Below are 21,587 nucleotides of genomic sequence, written 5' to 3'. Positions count from 1 at the left end.
AAAGTGTTGCAGGCTCAGTGCAGTGGCTCTCAACTGTAATCTCAGCACTTTTGGGAGCTAAGGCAAGAGGACTGTTTGAGCCTAGGAAGTCAAGGTTGCAATGAGCTACCACCCTGCCACTGCATTCCAGCCTGAGTGACAGAGAGAGAACCCGCCTCCAAAAAAAAAAAAAAGAAAAGAAAAAAAGAAAAGCTTTGTAAATTAAACTACAGAATCCTTCATGCAATTTATACAAAGATTAACATTCAAGACATTAATTATAGCACAAATTATTTATATGTAAACTTATATAATTCAAACTATATATAAAGCAAATTAAAAATTATATGTGTGTGTGTGTATATATATATATATACACACACACACATACACACACACACACATATATAATGTAAACTTTTAATTATCAACCTAGAACACAATCTAAATTGTTGAGAGATAGATAGAGATTTGAATATCATGGAGAAAATTTTTATCTTTCTGGACATTTTTCTTGCTAATAAATGAGAGTTGGAAAAAAATCTAGTTTCATGCTTGTCTGCTTTCCACAGTGCAGTGCTCCTTATAACAGTAGCATTTTGCAGACAGTGGTTCAGCTCAGATTTCACTGGAGAAGGAATGTTAAGGACCTTGTCTAACTTGTGTATATTGGTGTTTTGGAAAATGAAGAAATGTAGTTACAGCTACATAGTACATTGCTCAAGTGTTCAAGGACTGTGGAATTGGAAAAAAAAATCGACTACTAGAAAATTTTATAAAAATGAGGATGTTTAAAGCAAACTTGGATATCTCTTTTCAAAATTCAAAAGCTGTGCTATTTGTTACAGATTTCAGTTGTCATGCCTGCTATTGCTCTTTTAATGAAGGTAAAAATAGTGTTGGCTTTCAGTCTTATGAAAATATATTTAAATAAAATGAAAACTATCCCTATGCAAACAAACTGCTGATCTTTAAATTTTGTTTCCAAATAGAAAAAAAAGTTAAAATATGTTTTATTTGTCAAAATTTCTTGAAATAAAATGTAAATAGCCTTATAACAGTGCCAATTTTTATTTCTACAAGTCAACTCTCAGATGAGTATATCAGAATGTCTTTATTAGTTCAGAATGGAGATGCTGTTGGTATTGATGCAACCTATTTGATGTGTCACAGAGGAGGGAAAAAAAATGAACTTTCCATGAGTGTTATGTATCAGTACTTAAGACATGAGTCATTTCCTCTAAGGACAATTTTTGTCCTTAAATAAGCAAAAGCATCACATTAAAAAAAAAAAAAAAACCCATACTGCAGACAAACCATAAATATAAAGCACATAACAGCTTGTCTTCCTATAGGTTTTAATAATTATTAAATAAATAAATAAACACAATTTGTTTCCTTTCAAGCTGCAGAAATGTTATCAAATGACTTTGTAAGGCTAATTTAAACAGAAGTTTTAATTTTTATTCTAAATAGTATTTATTTTAAATATGAAATTTTATTTTTATTTATTAATTTAAGGGAAATTTGTAAATTTAGCCACTATTTACCAATGAATTAAATTTCCTTGAAAACATTTAAAAAGTAATTCTCATTTAAAAATATTTTATTTATGTTTATCTTTTGTATATAGAAAGCAATTTATTCCATTTCATTCACTTACACAGTTAGTCATGGAGAGTAACAGGCTTGCTGGTGAAATAGATCACACACAAAATGGAGATGGCATTGAACGAGCAGCCAAGGATTACCTCCTAGCAAAAAGCTGTCTTTATCAAGCATTAATTTTAAAACAAATACAAGTTATTGATTTATTCTTCTCAATCTCACAGTCCACCTGTGGTGTAACTGTCAAGTAAAATCAGACATCCCTACAAATTTGTGTTCCTTAGTTGCTTTTAAAATAACCAAATATTATTTCATAGAAAGGAAAAAAATATATAAAAACAGCTCAAGAAATACACTAACAAGCAAAAATGTATGGGGAAAGAGGAACATGAAGTTTTGAATTAACTGAAGAAAGCAAGAGGAAATTGGTCTGCATACGAAAATGTACATCCTGGGAAGTCTGGTGTGAAGATTGCAGAGCAGGAATCTATTTGACTTGTATCTTCCCTATTTTCTTAACAGAAATGACAACTTGCAATATTTATACTTCATGGCTGAGACACCTATCTCCTTTGTCTCTATTCCATACCCACTCAAGTCTTAAGTCACTCTGAAAAATAATCACACATAACATTTCCCTTTCTGTAACTGAAGTTGTTTCTTGAGTTTCCCTTATTCTTACAGTTTTTCTTATCCTTCAAACCTAAAAAAGTTTTCTGAGTTCCTTTTATTTTCTTCTTGTAATCATGAGAAACAGAATAAATTTTAAAATAGCACTGAGGATCATATGTACCTTTTTAAGCTAAGCTTCTCTTTTGGTAACTTTAAAAAAAGGGAAATTTTATGGGTTTGTTACTAGAAAATTCCTGAAGAAAATTAAAATGTAAGTCTGTACCTTTGCCGCATCAAGTGTCTTCCAGTAAATATTCAGAAAATACTAATTATTTGGGCTAATAGCATTGTTGGTGGTATCTGTTATGCAGGGATAGTGTGTTTTTAAACCGCTATTAAATCAATCTCAGGGTTGAGCAAAAATTAAAGAGGAGTCTACAACTGCAAGAAGTACAGACATATCGAGGACCTTATCCTTCTGAATCCATGCTTCCTTCAAGGTCTTCATCACTATAAATGCTCTCTACCATTTGCCACACTACTTGTAGGACACTATCAGAACTAATTACCCAAGTTCATTAGGATTCCAGGAGAAATCAGGTATCACGGCAATGAGATGACCCTGAACAAACAACAACTCTGGTATTCCATCTTCTGAATCTTATGAAGATCAGTCCTCTCCAATTCTACTTAAATTTCAGACCTTTAGTCTGCAATCATTACTACTGGAAGCCACAAGCATCTTATTGTCAGGCAACCACTGAACCTGGAATATTTCATCCTTATGTGATTCAAAGGAATGCAACTTAAGTTTCTTAATTTACATGCCATTTCATTGTAAGGAAAATGAAGAGAAAAATAGACTTTGAAAATATTTAGACATTTCAGTTTTTGTGATTAGGGGTTCAAATTTTAATAGAAACATTAAAATAATTTTCAAACTCTGAGCATAGCCTCAGATATATCAATATACATATTTAGCAAATGATTCAATGGAATATGAGGAGTTGAATCTTCGAGATCAATCAACTATCACCAGGTTAAAAAATACTTTCATTTTGTTGAAGTAAAAGTGATTGTCTCAATAAAATCTGTATAATATCAGCTCAGAGATATACTGACTGTGTAGAAAATGAAGAGAGAAAATACAAGATGTAGAAAGATTATAAACAGGAGACCGAGACCATCCTGGCTAACATGGTGAAACTCCATCGTTACTAAAAATAAAAAAAATTTAAAAAATTATCTGGGGGTGGTGGCACGTGCCTGTAATCCCAGGTACTCGGGAGGCTGAGGCAGGAGAATCTGTTGAACCAGGGAGTCAGAGGTTGCAGTGAGCTGAGAGTGTGCCACTGTACTCCAGCCTGGCTGCAGAGTGAGACTCTGTCTCAAAATTAAAATAAAATAAAATAAAATAAAATGAAAAATTATAAACATTAATGATATAGTTAATGATTAACTAATATGTGTTAAAAGCTTTTGGTTTTACGTGGCATTTTAACATACACCATCCCACTGTTTCTCCATAGCAAACTTCTTAAGTTTGCATCTAATCAAACCACATTTGATGAGAAAATGTTTTAAATATTCAAATTTTACTAATTTATACAGAGGATCAGAGATTAAATGACTATACTGAGGTCATAAGCAGTGTACCAGGATTTAAACTTAAGTGCTCATCTTAAAACTTGCCTTTTTAAAATTAAACGAAACTGCCTTTATTAGACCTTAGGGTCACCAAATCAATACCATTCCTCAAAAGAGAAAATTGAGACTAGCCTGTAGGTCTCTAACACTCAAGCCAGGCAAGTGTTTATTTCAACATTATCCAGCTTATTCCAACATACTATTTATCTTAAAAGATTAGCTGAAAATGAGTATAAAATGAGAATTTAACCTATAAATAGTATTTTCTGTGCATTAGAATTTCTAACATAGAAGACATTTTAAAAATAAGTTATATAGAACTGGAAATATTGAAACAGATTTCCTTATACTTTAAACTTAAAATAATTTCTAAGTTTCTTTTAATTTCTTCTTGTGATCATGACAAATGAAATATATTTTTAAATAGTAATAAGGGTCATCTGTACCTTTTTAAGCTAAGTGATGTTAATTTTATCTTTCTATGTGACAAAGCAAAGTTAATCATTTCTAATTTTGCAAGAATCTGCCATGTGCCAGATAATGTTCCTATTATAATTATTCATAACACTCAAAGAGACATTCAGGATGTTATTCATCAGCCAATTCAATGTTCTTGGATTCTAACATTCCATTTTAATTTAATATGAATGACGGTTTCTCAACTTGATCAGCAAAAGACATTTTGTATAATCAGTTAGCAACGTAGGAAAAGATATGACACTAGGTTATTCATTAATTTTTATTGACTACATAGCACTTCAGATATTTAACTAACAATTTCTCTACTTGATATAGAACAACTATGAAGTAAACATAGTGGGAATATTTAGCAATCTGTTTAATTATTATTTGAAACAAAATTAAAAATATCAATATAGACGCAGCCATAAAAAACGATGAGTTCGTGTCCTTCATAAGGACATGGATGAATCTGGAAACCACCATTCTTAGCAAACTGACACAAGAACAGAAAACCAAACACCGCATGTTATCACTCATAGGCGGGTGTTGAACAATTAGAATACGGGGACTCAGGGAGAGGAGCATCACACTCTGTGGTCAGTGGGGGTGGGTAGGGGAGTGACAGTGGGATGGGAAGTGTGTGGGGGTAATAATAAGGAGAAAAATACCAGATATAGTTGATGGGGAGATGACGGCAGGAAACCACCTTGCCATGTAGGTACCTATGCAACAATCCTGCATGATCTGCACATGTACCCCAGAACCTAAAGTACAATTTAAAAAAAAATTTTTGCACCATCCTCAAAAAAAATAAGAAAAAACTTTCTGATATTTCTTTAAAAATACTCATTATTTTTGAGTAATTTAATTTCTCATATAGTTATAACTTGCAAATTTCCACATAATTCATTTGTAAAGTGGTATGCAACAATTTGGCATATTTGTTATGACTGACAGTCAAATGATCAAAATGATTCTAAGTGAAATTCCTAATATGCCTATTTATTGTTCTGGGATTTGACTACTGGTCTAACATCATCGAATTTGTAGCATGCTGGTCAATGGAATTGGGAAGCTGAAAAACCATTCAGATACTCATTTCTTTTATGAACTATGTCTAAATAGTTTAAGCTTTATTTATTTTTTAATTCAAAGAATCAAATTTATATATAAGATAAGATTTTCCTCACTTAGATAATATAATATTGAGTAACAATAACAACTGTTACCATGTTGAAGATAATAAACCAAGACCTCAAAGGGACTAGGATTTTGTCTACCTACGAAGTGATAAAGGGATCATAGTACAGCAGATTTATTCTAAGTTTCTATTATTGTTGAAAGTGTTTGATATTTTTAATTTTTTGAGAGTATTAGAAAAACACACCTAAATCCTGCAATTTTTGATTTGAAGACACTTGAATTTAACATTTACTGAACTACTAATTTACAAAGAAATGCAATGTCCTATAAGACATTGTAGTGAACACATAACAATGTATCCATTGCACCTGTCCTGCCATATTAAATCTAGTGGACAAGATCAAATAGGAAGAGTTCTTGAAGTTCAAACACTTAGGGATTAGTTCCACAGAAATTGATATGGTAGTGTGTCAAATGGACAGAATTGTTTCTCCCTTTCTATCCAGGTCCATTTACAATGTGATTTCTTTTAGCTTCTCTCATTAACAAGTAATGTTAATTTCTTCATCCTTCAAATGTGCGTTGGCCTAGTGATAGCTTTGGCCAATAGAAGTTGGCAGAAGAGACGATGTTTAATTCTTCCACTTTCTTTTTAAAACCTGGCAATGCAATCATGTGAACAAGACTAGACCAGTTTTCTGAAAAGTGAGCTACCACATAGAAGAAAATCAAAGCAGCTAATACCAAGCTGACTCTCAGAAGCAGACCCATTTAATTGATCATCAGCTTATAGTAAATGCAAGCAAGAGAGGGCCCAGGTGTAAACCAAAGAACCATGCAACTGGAACCCATTAAAAGCAATAATAAATGATCATTGTATTAAGCCACTAGATCAGTAAAATAATCTTAAATGTGTCAGTCTGTACATTTGAAATTTAGAGGCGGATGCCCAGAGGTGAAAAAGATACATCAAAAAGAGAACTTCAGTTTTGACTAATACTCTGGAAAATGTGTCTAGAAATAAAATAACATTAACTTAGTTTTGTATTATCTGCTGATGTTTTTAATAGACTAGTTTTTTTAAGGTTGAGATTTACGCTGAGAAAAAAGTTCAGAGTTCCCCTATATTCCACGCCTATTTCCCTCATTGTAAAAATCTTATAATAGTATGTTATAATTAATGAAATAATAGTGATACCTTTTTATTAACTGAAGTTCATACTTTATTCATATTTTCTTAGTTTAGCCTTAAGTCTTTTTTCTGTTTCTCAGTTACATCCAAGACACTACATTTTATTTAGTCACCTGGTCTTGTTAGGTTTGTCTTGGTTGTGGTAGTATTTCTGACTTTTTTGCTTGTGATGACTTGGACTGTGTCCAGGAATACTGAGTGTGTATTTTGCAGAGGGTCTATAGTTTGGAATTTGTCAAGGGTTTTGCATCATAGTTTACTGTGATTATGGGTTTGGGGGCAGATTATCAGAGAAGTGTCATTTCAGGATATCATACTTACTTATAAGCATATCAGGGTATCAAAATGATTTTTCATGGTTGATATTGACCTTAGTCACCTGTATGAGATAGTGTTTCTCAAGGTTTTGTGATGTAAAGTATTTCTCTTCTCTCTTCCCATACAGTCATTCTTAGAAAGAAATCACTAGGCATGGTCCATCCTGAAGGGATGAAGGCTTATGCTCCCCCACTTTAGGACAGAGCATATAAATACATCATGCGGAATTCTTCTGCATGAGAGACTTGTCTCTTCTCCCATTATTTATTTATTCAGGAATTTGTTTATATTAGTATGAATTTGTGGATATTTATTTTATAATTTGAATTAAAAGCCAATAATATTTATTTTGTTACTCAAATGTTTTCTGCTTTGGTCATTGGGAGATCTTTCTGTTGGCTCCTACTTTCCTTTCCTACCTCCTCATTAAGGTAGCTTGGTTTTGCTGAGGGGGCTTCCTTACTTTCTTGCACAAGATGCTCAAGTCTCATCTTGCATTTTTTTTGTTTTGCCTCAGTCTTAGAATCAGCCTTTTGTCTGAGGAGCTTTTTTGTTATAGAATGTTATTAGAAGCTAATATCTGAGTGCTGGATATGTTTGTGGTTACTTGGATGCCCTTGCTTCTGGGTTTGCTTATCTACCAGAGCAAGAAAACTTGGTATAAACTGACAGACAGATGACGATAGGTAGGTAGGTAGATAGATAGATAGATAGATAGATAGATAGATAGATAGATAGATAGATAGATAGATTAGATATATAGACAGATGATAGGCAAATAAATAGATAATAGACCAAAAGATAGATGATAGACCTATATTTATACACCTATAAATATTTCTGTGAGTAACTATCTGCATCTACGTTATATGAAAAATGAGTCCACACTGATGTCTCCAGGTCTACTGCATTACTACATAGATCATTCTAGATCCTACTCCCTGCTTATGTGTAAACCCTAACTCCAACAGAAGCCTGTCTGCAACAGTATTCCATTTATGTATTGGCTCATTTTCAGTATACATGTATAGCAGATACAGAATCATCAACCTGTATTTCCTTCACTTAAAAGACCTTTTTAAATAACTTTTCACTTGACTATGCCTTACTATTCTTTAGTGCATGCCGTGACTCTTCAAGATGAGCTGCTATAATCCTTTCTTCTATGCAAGCCTCTCTTCTCTGGTCCTCTCTATCAGATTATCCTGATTATTTACAATATGCCACTCTTTTTATTTGAAAGTGTCTTGTTTGCTAAATAGTATATTCTAAATTCTTTTTTATCTCCTTCTACTAGTTGAAACCTGCATGAGAGATCCAGGTCATCATTGTGGTTAAATCTAGGTCAGTGACTATAGTACACCTGTCACAGATTAACTATCAGAGCTGTATAACTGAACTACCGAGTGAATGACCAAAATAAATACAATAACATTGTTCCAAAACATTTAATTTGGAGCTAATATAAAGCACATTGTGGACAATTTTCAACATTTTCTAGCTTTTTCTGCTTTTCATTTATTCTTTTTTATTTCAGTAGCACAATGGGATGTGTGCGTGCACAAGCACTGGTGGGGCAGGTGAGGTGAAGTCGGCCTGTGTGCACACACGTGCAAAGCAGTGGATTGGTGGCCATGGGCACGTTTGTGCATACAAATCAGAGGGCTATGGTGGGAGGAGGTGTAGATGGGCTGGTGTGTGTCAGCAGGGTCTGCTCTGCAGGAGCTCTCCAAAGGTCAGGTGTGGTCTGCCTCTACCAGCCAAGAAGTTGTGATGAGCTTCCCTGGTGGGCATTCATGACTGTGCTGTAAGTAGGTGCAGCCAGGCTGGGGCCTTGGGAGAGACCAGCAGGCAACATGGTGCTCAGATCAAACCAACTACATCTCATGGCCAAGAGAGCGCTGCTCTGCATAGATCTGACAGTCATCCTATCGCTAAAGTCTCTTACAGGAGCATATCCAGCCTTGGGGGTTAGGTGTCCCTTGCCCTGCTCCACTGCAGATGTTCCCACCTCATACCCTCTGGGTTTCACACAGGCTTTAGTCCTGACCCTACCACCTCTTCAAGCAGCAATCCCTGACAGCTCAAGTATCTGTGGTGGTCATGGCATCTCCTGTTAAGATTCCAGAGGTCTGTGGTCAGAGCAGGCCGCTTCTTTTGTGTTCATCTCACCTCTTCTCCAGAAGCCACTGGGGGCCAGGAACAAGTCCCAGGGTTCAGTAGCCATGTGCAGAGTTCCCTGCTTCCTCCTTTAGCCTCACATCTGTGTCCTCCCTCCAACCACTCTCAATGTCTTGCCTCTGAAGATCTGCTGGGTATGTGAGAGTCTTCTCAATGTTCTGGTCTCTTCATGAGAGGTGTTCCTCCTGGCCAGAGAGCTGGTCTATCTCCTAGTGTTTGTTCCACAGAAATCAACAGTATCTGTAGCAATTATGCCCAACGCAAAAATCCTTACACATTTTCTGCTTATATCTGCTTCTGACCTCCACTTAGTTTTTCAGTCTCTAAGTAGTTCTCACTAATTCGTCAGCTTATTGTTCTACTTAAAATTATAATTTAAACTATTTTTCAGTCACTTTGGTTGGTTTCAGAGGTAGCATCTATTAGGGAACCAACTTTGTCTCAGAGTGACAGAAACAAAGGTCCACCCTGACTCTTTGATCTGTCATTAGGGCCTCTTAATAAACATTTTACTTCTGTGTAAATGACAAACCAACAATGTGATTGTCTTGCTTAGTCATTATGCATCAAGTTTAACAGTTTAAAGTCTTCTTTGCTTTATTTAGTAGAAAACTTTAAGTTCTTGAGAACCATCTTTGCCATGATTGAAATCCTAAACAGAATAAATAAGACGTATCTTATAATATTATACAAACCTACTAATTCTTATGGCACATAAGTTTTTAAACTAATTAATTATTTGGTAGCATGGGATATTCTGCTTGTGAAGTGGAGTTCATTTGGGTCATGGTAATTTCTATACTGAAAAAAGTAGACATAATTTTTTTCACATGCCTCCATCCTAAAGTGTACTATAACGTATTCCTCTTTTATTTTAGAATCACAGTAAATGCTGGCCACCAGTTAACAGTCACGGATCTAAAAACATAGTCACATCATTTGGAAAATGGCTTCCTTAGTTCATTAACTATATCTCTAAAGGCTGTCTTGGCATGCTTAGCATATCCAGAAAGTAATTTATTTATAAAATAGAATATAGAAACAGTAATTGGATATGGAAAACAAAACTTTAATTCACCTAGTGATTTAATTTATTCTTTCAAATAGGCAGATAGTTCTAATTTTATGTATATGTTTGTTTAATTCTTGTTTGAGATTTCAAGTCTATATATTTTTTCTTTTTTCTAAGAAGAGATCATAGAGTGCTCTCCCTCTTGGGATAGTAGTGTTTCAACAGGAAAAAATTTTGCTTCTTGCATCAGTAAATATGCCAGGAAAATCAGACTAAATAGGAAATTACCTACAACACAATAATTTACTTGTCATTTTATCTTTGCATAAAGAAATAACTCTGGAGGATATAAGGCAGATGAATAGTGTGTGATTAATTTTGATGCAGTTAAAGACTCCATTTAACATAAAATCAAAAAGAAAAAGATAAATATTAACATAAATGTATTAAAGAACTGAGAGAGGAACTCGAGTCCAATTATTCTTTAACATTTTTGCTAGGATATAACAGAATTATCTTTCCTCAATACTTGATTTCTCTAAATAATTACATTTATATTCTTCAATTAAAAACCTGGAATAGAATTTCAATTATTTGTAATGCCAAAAACCATTCCACACTACTGTCTAGCTTAATGACTCATCACTATTTGAACATATATTCCAGGTAAAGTTGGATTTAAAATTTTTGAATTCGCCATACTATTTTTTTTTTTGTCATCCAAATGAGAAAACCTTGGTTTTATTTCCACTTTATAGCCATACAAATAATTAAAAAAACTTTAAAGTCATCTCCTTTTTATTATTTCTCTCAACTATTTATTACTTTTTCCATTACAGTCCATAACTTGTGGCTTGCATTTTTTTCATATATTTCATTCACTTCTAATAGAATTAACTATTTAAATATTGTTTCCTCTCTATGTAATATAGTTGAGGGTCACTCCTTGAGTAAATGAATGCTATGCAAATGGATTTCTATTAAAGGGAGCAAAAATTTTTTTTAAATGTATAGTCTAATTTGATGAATATGTGCAATGTGGGAGATGCTCTGGTATGCATCCGTAATTTAATGCTACTTTGACACAGTTCCTGACTATAAGAGGTATAAGAGGCACACAGTGATCTCATACACACACACACACACAAACACACACACACTCAGAGCTTACGCTAGACTATAATTTATTTAAAGATGGGGAGATGCCCAGTATTGAATGGTTTAAAACATCTCACTATAGATGATTCACCAGGATCATGCAGAAAAGTAAAAGTGTGACTGAATGAGAAAAAGAACATTAATTTCTTTCTGGTTGTACAAGCCAGACAAATAAGTTGACTAAGAAAGGATACAGGGATAGAGTAAATCACGCACTTCCTGAAATATAGACATAATTCAATGATATGGATCTTCCTCAACAAGTATATTCTACTTTAACTAAGGAATTCTTGTGGCCAGCAAAATAAATGAATTTTTATTACAAAAGAAGGACATGAAAACTAGGACCTCAAAGATATACATTTCTATGTCCACCATTGACAGCAATAAAAATGTCTAAGAGCTGAAGTGTAGGCAAAATATTTTAAAATGGACAATTCATATTCATTGAAAATGATAATATAGATTGGTACAAGCTCTTTAGAAAAAATTTGGAGTTATCTTGAAAAGGTGAGCATTTATAAACTTTTAAAACAGATATTATACTATTAAGTATATGGCTAAGAAAAAAATATCTATTCACCAAGACACATGTACAAAATATCTGATTGTACACTTCACAATAGCTAAAAAATACACCAACCTGGAAGTAAGGTAAAACTTCACTCACTTGAGGTGAGTTAGTGACTTTAATATTTACACATAATGGAATATTTAAAGCAATGGAAATCAATGAACAACCTACTACAATAGCAAGATGGATGAGTTGTAGAGACATAGTGCTAAGTGAAATAAATAATTGGAGAATGTCACGTAACGCCAGTTTTAAAAGCTCTGTACCAAGAAGCACAAAGCAGTGTATTTTTTAGGAAACTAGATGTTTGAAAAAAACATATATTTTAAATGCAAGTAAGTCATGAACACAAAATTATAGATATTAATTTATCTTTTTAAGAAAGCAAGACATAGTAATAAAAATTAGATCTAGGCTGCAAGAACCCTGAAATATTCTTATTATTTTAGCTTCTAGGCTGGGGCACGCTCAGGATGCTTGGTGCCAGGGGCCTGCCCTATTCTTATTATTTTTATTGTTATGTTTCATATTTATATGCTTGTTTAATCATTTATATTAATGTTGCAAATTTAAAAGTGAATATCCAGAATATAAGGAAGTCATTAAATAGACATTTTACATATATGTAAATTAAAGAACCCAAAATAAAAATTAGTTGTTCAATAAAATTCAATTAAATGAGTTATTCAGTAAAATTCAATTAAATGAGTTGTTTAATAAAAAATAATAATACAATTTTTATGCTAGAGTTTTTGATGTCTATGGGCTCCTTCAAAAATTAGAAGTACAAATTCTTCCGGATAGCCTCCATCACCACCGCCACAACAACACTGGGTGATACATCTCCAGAAAACCTGCTCTAAAGAAATAAAAATTATTCAGGCAAATTATCATTAAGAAGGAAATACAAACTTGCAAGAATTGATGAAGAGAAACAAAGACTTAAATATGACTTTTAAAAATAAAATTTATGGCCAGGTGCAGTGGCTCACGTCTGTAATCCCAGCACTTTGAGAGGCCCAGGTCAAGAGATTGAGACCACTCTGGCCAACATGGTGAAACCCCATCTCTACTAAAAACACAAAAATTAGCTGGGTGTGGTGGCGTGTGCCCATAATCACAGGTACTTGGGAGGCTGAGACAGGAGAACCACTTGAACCTGGGAGGCAGAAGTCGTAGTGAGCCAAGATCATGCCACTGCACTCCAGCCTGATGACAGAGTGAGACTCCGTCTCAAAAAAAAAAAAAAATTACGAAATATTGACAGTGCCAGGCAAATAAAAAATATCTAAGGAATTCTAAATACTAATTAAAATGTATGAATACAGTGATGCAAGGTATAAAAATTAAATAGAATTTGTGTGTTAGATTTTAGCACTTTGGGGAATGCTTGAAAGCAATAATTTTTATCAACTAAGTGAATAATCCATGTTGTAAATCTTGAGTCACTACTTAAAGCACAATAAAACATGCATAAATAAAGGAAAATGGACTGAGAGGATTTTATTTATTTATCTAAAGGAAATAAAACTGATACATCAACTGGGAAACAAGTGATGAAATGACAGATATTGATGGATGGCAGAATACGTACCCTAAAATATGCCATGTGAATATAAGGATTATTTTGAGCTAAAGGCACTTCCAAAATGGCAAATGTAAAAATGGCATTCTAATCTCTTTTCATCCTGGAAAGAAGAGATAAAAATTCCCATGTGAGAGATGTACTCCCCCTACCAGAAGAAAAGAAATATTCTTGACTGAACAGTCATGGCCAAGTGAATTCTGTACAGACCTTGTTAGAAAAATTATTATTTTCTTGTGACAATATTGCTATTTATCAGCAAATGTATCGAGAGATTGGGTTAATGCCTCATCATTATGTATTATTCTTTATTTTACTGAAAATGTCTGGTCTGAGGAAGAACTGGACCTAGCTAGCCGTCAGCTGTTTTCTGTGTTACAGAGTTATGCATGAGCTTATCAAAAGATACAAATAGCAGTGGATCAAGGAGGAAATAGAGTAATTAAATTAATACAAGACTATGAAAATGTATATGGTGGCTTTCCCAGGAAAATTAGATTTAAAAAATTTCTTCAACATGTCGTGTTATTTACTTTATAACAGACTCTTAATGCTTTATTGTCAAATGCCTTTGGAGCAGGTGCTCTCTGAACTGAAGTTTTCTGACCCTTCTGAGTTTTTGGAAGAGGCACTGCCTTCTGGCTTGTTGCTCCCTGGGAATGAACCTTGTAGGCTAGAGCCTTCTCTCGTGCAGGTTATCTTTTTTTGCTGGAACTTCAACAGCAGCTGCAGAAGCTGCAGCAGCACCTTTATCAACAGGTGCTTTTCTGGGGAGAAGTTACCAGGACAGCTGCCTTTCTGAAGTTTCTTAATTCTGTTCTTGATTATTCTGTTCCTCATTTTCTTTGCATTCATGACTTTAAGATTATGGAAATCTGTCATCTTGGCTTTCCTTTCTATGGCTTCAATCTTCCTTTTCCACCTGTGGCTGCCCATTTTGTATTGGCATTGGCCTTCTGCCAGGCTTGTGGGACATATGTCTGGAGCGTGCTGTGTAGGAACTTGAGGATGGTGTCAGTGAGCTGCATGCATTTAAAGGAGCAGCCTATCTCCTTACCCTAGTGCAATGTCCATCAACCAAAGCCGTGTTTTGAATAATAGCATTTACAATAAGGATCAGCTTTCTGACATGAGGTACAAAAGAGACTGAGGCCACCTGGCCAACCTCTGATACACCTAAACACAAACACCTTATGTAAATCTATCCCTACTCTACACTGCTTCAAATGTTAGGGATATTAGCATTGGTACTATTTCTGCATTTGTTCTATAATGGTACACAAAATGTAAGTATTCTGAAATATACAATCATTTTGCTTTAAGGAGTCGGTGACCAGATATTGGAGGTCAAATTTTTTCATTGTTTTCTAGCATCATATTTTAGCATTAAAAAATAACACCAGCTTGATTATTTTTATTTTTACCCTAAGGGATGACTTATTTTGTTTGCCTAATGCCTGAACATTTATTTCACTCTCCTTGGAATTTAACAATTTAAATGAATTAGTTTTGAAAGCAAAACAAAACAACACATTTCTCTCAAATCAATATTCATCTCACATGACTTCTTGTGCCATAACTTCAATATTATGCATGTAAATATATTTCCTAATTGCTTTTGTTAATCCTTTAGAAGTGCATTGCCTCGTATACAAGCTGTTATTTTGTTTTCTTTAAATTTATATACTGGTCTTATGTTTAGCTTAATATTATTGTAGCTAAACTTTTTAAAAATTATTATTATTATTTTGAGACAGACTCTCACTTTGTCACCCAGGCTGGAGTGCAGTAGGGCGATCTCAGCTCACTGCAACCTCCGACCCCCAGGTTCAAGAGATTCTTCTGCCTCAGCCTCCTAAATAGCTGAGATTACAGGTTTGCACCAACATGCCCAGCTAAGTTCTGTATTTTTAGTAAAGTTGGGGTTTCATTATGTTGACCAGGCTGGTCTTGAACTGCCTGCCTCAGCCTCCCAAAGTGCTGGGATTACAGGCGAGAGGCACAGCACACAGCCTTAAAACTTTTTATGAATGAGTTCCATTATTTGAAATGTGATGAGGCTCTCTAGATGAATTAGCTTGTGGTTATTGTTATCCTTAATATTGAGTATCAACTTGATTGGATTGAAGGATCCAAAGTATTGTTTCTGAGTGTGTCTGTGGCAGTGTTGCCAAAGGAGATTAACCTTTAAGTCAGTGGACTGAGAAAGGCCGATCCACCCTCAATTTGGGTTGGCACAATCTAATTAGCTGCAGCACAGTCAGAATACGAGCAGGCAGAAGAACACGGAAAAACTAGACTGGTTTAATCTTCTGGCCTACGTCTTTCTCCTGGGCTGGATGCTTCCTGCATTTGAACACTGGACTCCAGGTTCTTCAGCTTTGGGACTAGGATGGCTTCCTTGCTCCTTAGTCTGAAAACGATCTATTTTGAAAACTCACCTTGTGATCCTGTAAGTCAATACACCTTAATAAACTCATCTCTATATATACATCTATCGTATTTACGTTGTCCCTCTAGAGAACTCTGACTAATACAGTTATTTTTGTGACATTTCCTTGTACACTTGAAAAAAATAACCCCCCAGCCATTATTTATTCCATTGTTCTACATTGTTCTACATATTAGTATGTCAAGTTGGCTAAATGAAATTTTTAGCTATTTTTTTTTTATTTTATAACAGCCTGCTCTAATACAAAGATCTGTATTAAAGCCTTCTACTATGGCTGTGGATTTGTACACTTCTCTCTTTAATTTTGTATATTTTTGTAAAATATGTTGTAGAATCATGTCTGGATATATATGTAATTAGAACTAGAACTTCTTTCTTTTGAACTGAACCTCTTGTTATTATGAAATGTCTCTTATTCTTTAATAAACTTATTATTAAAAGTTTATGGATAGTCATAATAATTCAGCTACACCAGTTATCTTTTTGTTGGTGTTTGCATGATAATTTGTTTCTCTTCTTTCACTTTCGACCTTTGTGTGTATGTGTGTGTGTGTGTGTGTGTGTATTAGTTTTATTTGTTTGTTTTCTATCAAAAATAGACAAACTGACCAATGGAAGGAAAAATAAAAAAAAGAAGGGGTGGAGGAGGAGGAGTCCAGCAACAAATCATTCATATACATTGTTTGACTTAAGCTTAAAGCACTACACAAAGGTGTTAAAAAATGTTTTATTAAAATAAACGGTACTATGTTGATTGAATAAATATAGGAAAAATGATTTCCAATATATTATTGAGAACATAGACAAAAAGCATCCTTTGTGCATTACAGCCCTAAATCTGAAAGGTTAAACAGTAGACCATTTAGGAAAAAAACCCAGAAAAATAGTTTATGATATTAGGGTAACCAAATATGTATTACACAGGACACAAAAAATGTTACACCCAGAAGATTAAAAAAAATTTATGAATCAAAAACGTGACAACCAAAAAGAAAAATAATAAAAAATATAGACAGTTACTCTAAAAGTAAGCTAACTAAATAGACAATAAATAATTTTAAAACATGCCTGATGTTACCTAAGAAAAAAACCTATGTCTCAAAGCTATACAGTATATCAAAGAGCTTTATGAGTAAAACAAAATAGAAAAAAAACCCAGATAATTTCAAGTGTTAGTGAGAAAACGAAGTAAAACAAATCTTACAAACTTAATACTTTAGAAAACGACTTGACCTAGTAACTGCCTTGATACACATATCCCGTATTTATTCACTTACACACATGCATAGTTCTAGTAAGATACCCAAAGTAAATTTCTACGTGTATTCATTAAGGGACAAATAAAATAATGTTTATCGCAATTTTTTATCTTACAAGCCCTGGAACAGTAAAACCCCAAATACATATCAACAGAATTATGGATAAATAAACTGTGGTATATTCATACAATAGGCTACTATAAATAAGTAAATAAATAAGTAAATATATATAAAAAAGAATAACTTAACACAACTATATTCAAAAACATGAGTGAATCTTCCACACTTCATAATAAGTGTAAGAACACAAAATGCTTCATTCTGTATAATTTATTTTTATATATTTTTTAGATGGGCCAGATAGATAAGTGCATATATCATATATATGATATATAAAGTGCATATATTATATATATAATCATATTTAATATATATAATCATTATAATCATATATATTATATATTAACTTCATATATATGCAATATATGATATATGCACTTATATATATCATATATGATATATGCACATGTATATGATATATGCACTTATATATGACATGTATATATATATGTACTTACATATAATGTGTATATATATAAAATTCTAGAAGTCAGAATAGCAATTACCCTTGTCATATGGTGTAACTTAATATATATAATATATAATCATACATAAGATATATGATCATAATATATATCATATATATTAAGTTCATATATATGCAATATATGACATATGCACTTATATATATCATATATGATATATACACATATATATGATATATGCACTTATATATACTTATATATATGCAGTTACATATAACATATATATATGCACTTATATATAATATGTATATATATACTTCTAGAAGTCAGAATAGCAATTACCCTTGTCATATGGTGTAACAGCTACAAGAGGATGACTGGTATATATTCAACTTGTTTTGACATAGGTGCTGATTACATGAGTATATTCATTTTGTGAAATATCATTGTGCTGAACACTTAACTTTAGAAACTACTGTTTGCTTATAAAAATGCAACAACAGGGCCGGGCGCGGTGGCTCAAGCCTGTAATCCCAGCACTTTGGGAGGCCGAGGCGGGTGGATCACGAGGTCAAGATATCGGGACCATCCTGGTCACCATGGTGAAACCCCGTCTCTACTAAAAATACAAAAAATTAGCTGGGCATGGTGGCATATGCCTGTAATCCCAGCTACTCGGGAGGCTGAGTCAGGAAAATTGCCTGAACCCAGGAGGCGGAGGTTGCGGTGAGCCGAGATTGTGCCATTGCACTCCAGCCTGGGTAACAAGAGTGAAACTCCCATCTCAAAAAAAAAAGAAAAATGCAACAACAAAACATGTAAAAATAAAAAATACTATAGGTTTCCTATGACCCCATGTATTAATATTATAAAATATATAAAAAAGATAACTGATAAAATTTTTTTAATAATGATGAACTAGACTGTTGTTGATTCTATATTTACTAACCCAGTTATGTCATATCTGCCACTAGAATGTAGATTCTATTTTTAACTAAGAAAATAAACATTTGAACTAAACCTAAGAAAATGTGAAAATATCTAATTTCAAAGGAAAGGTGTGTATTGGGAAGTGAATATCCCCAGACATAATCTATGTTTTCACCCAAAATAGTTCAGAAATCTTAATAGAATGTATATATAAATTATATATACAACTACAAAAACAGGCATAATAGTATTACTTGGCTTTTTTTTTTTAATTTTACTGATAAACATACATACTTAAGCAGTTCTTCAATTTTGCTGTTTTTCAAGTTTTTCTATTGAATAGAAGTAGTTAGGGTTATTAAAAGGAGAAAGAGTTGGACTAAGTTCAAGATTTCGGAGCAGGCAGTTGCAAAATTACTGTTAAGAGTAAAGTGAACTTTGTCTGACTTGTTTTTAACTGGCTTTGCAGCAATAGACCACAACATTATCCCCCAGGTTAAATATTGCTGAAATGATTCTTACTAGCTCTATAAGAGATTATATACTCTCTAAACTGAGAATTTCAAGTAAATTTCTGCTTGACACATGAATTGAATGTAAGCTTTGAAGAAATTATTTGGTATCTTAGGAACTTTTTTCCAGTCTAGTGAATGTGTCAGAGATTGATTGTTTACTGCTCACTTTTAGTAGACAGTTTATGAACTGTTTACTTAGTACAAGATAGTATAAGCTTTTCCAGCCACAAAATTTCCTGTAGAATGTCTCCTCTAGGAAAAATGCATCAGGATCTTAACTACAAATGCTGAGCAAGATTTAGTTTTTTATACAAGCTGTAGGTTTTTGAGACTATTTTACAGAAGTGATAAGTCAGGGTTTTTATGTTTGTTTTTTATTTTGCTAAAATGAAAGTGACTATTACATATCATGACTACTGAAGAACAGAGTTTTCTGACATTATTCTTATTAGCTCATTTTTATTGTCAAGCCTTGTTACTTTACGGTAATTCCACATGGTTCCTGAAGTTTGAATGTGATATATATATTTCCAAATATATATTTCATAATTAAATAAAACATTTCACAAAACATTCAATAAGATACAAACGGAACACTTTATTGTTTCCTTACCATTGTGATAGATGCTGGATGCTAGAAATACACCAATATGTGATGCAAATTTTAAACCCTAGAGAAATGTCTTCTTTAGATGAAAATGATTATGTATGTAAATAGAATATACTCATATATTCATAATCAATAGATTATACGCATATATTCTATCGTGTCTATTTATAAATATATATTTACATATATAATATGCCATATGTAAATATATACTTATATATGTAATATAACATATATTTATGCCTAATAGATACTATATATGGAAATATAAAGTTATTTACATCTAAAATATAAATATATAGCTATATAAGTGTATGTAATAAAAATAGGTAAATAGATCTAATATATAACATATCATTTATATATTATATAATATTTATATTATAAAACACATATATAATATAATTATATGAGCCTGTGATATATTATAAAATAAGTGCTATAAATATCACAAAACGTAAATGAATAAAATACAAATTAAACTGTTTTCACTATATTTCAGGTAACCAAAAGTCTTTCAGACAAGAGTGTGCCGTGTAGAAGAATACTTGAAAGTAAATGTATAAAATTTGTTTCCTTTCATTTTAATTCAGTAAAATGTCTTTCCAATGTAAACATTCTTGCTAGGCATTTTATGAACGTTGAGCCAACATGTCAAAATGGAAAATTTGTAATGTTTTTTAAAAGTGAGAGATTTTAACATGCATTTTGAAATATTTTGTCTTCCATGTCTGAAAGACAATTTTATAAATTGTTATAAAAGTTGTCAAGATGTATGTTTCTTATCACTGAGTTCAGTTTTGAAGGATTTCAGAAAGTTATCATGCAGCATAATAATTCTCAGTATTAATCAGTATGATTATAGTCATAGACAATCAATTTACCTTTTAGGCAGAAGTGTGGCTAAAGGAATTGTCAGGAGGAAGACAGAAGAGAGTTGCGTATCTTGGCTACACTGATTTAGCAATCATTGTTCATGTCTAATGACATTACTTATATCAACCCTATTACATTGTCACTTAGATGTACATGGATAGGGATATTTTCCACTTCAATTATAACTTTCAAAATTAAGAAGTCATTTGCTTGACTCAAATGAACACTCCATGATCAGTGAGCCACTTACTGCTACTACTATGAGTACTGTATTTGAAAAATACCTAATTTTTAAAACTCTTCAAACCAAGTCCTGCCTGAAGATTTTAGTCCACAATAATCTTCATGTATATGCTGTGTCACTAAATAAATAATGTAGATTGTGCTACCCAAACCATGAGAGATGTTATTAAGGTTCACTTGAGAGCTTATTTATTTTTAAGCATAAAATTTTCTTGTGAAAACAAATAACAAGCTGGGGATTATTATTAAATATTCTGAGGCAAAAGATCCTCCTCTTAGAGCTTGAAAGAGTAGTTTGACTATGCCTCTAAGTAAGAAAAACAGATGGACTTATTTTTCTTGAGTTTGTATTTTCACGTTAATTATTCTCACATAGGGCACCATGATACTGCTAGGCAAACTCAATTTATTTGCCAGTCTCCTGAGTTTGAGAGAAGTAAACAAGAATAAAATTCAGATACATGCTTATAATTATATAAAATAATATTTTTATGTCTGCACAGCCATTTACTGTTTATGTATAAAATAATGTCTGCAGGTAGAAGCATACTTTTTGGTAACAAGTAATTCAGATTCTAAGAAATAATATTCTTCTTTTTATTTTTGCTTACATAATTGTTATTTCAACAACTTTGTTAAATGAATTTAGTTACTTTTCTGAGCCATGTGTAGAGGTAATAAAAAAT

At 32.8% G+C, this 21,587-nt stretch overlaps 1 pseudogene; it reads right to left on the bottom strand.

Annotated features, from left to right (window-relative positions):
• Positions 1-13,983: 13,983 nt before the first annotated feature.
• LOC100401326 (uncharacterized) overlaps positions 13,984-21,587 on the bottom strand; it is a 93,436-nt pseudogene continuing 85,832 nt past the window's right edge.

The sequence above is a fragment of the Callithrix jacchus genome, chromosome 2, assembly GCF_049354715.1.
Source record: "Callithrix jacchus isolate 240 chromosome 2, calJac240_pri, whole genome shotgun sequence".
NCBI lineage: Eukaryota > Metazoa > Chordata > Mammalia > Primates > Cebidae > Callithrix > Callithrix jacchus.
The sequence above is the reverse complement of the archived record's forward strand: the minus strand, read 5'-3'. Positions and strand labels throughout refer to the sequence as shown.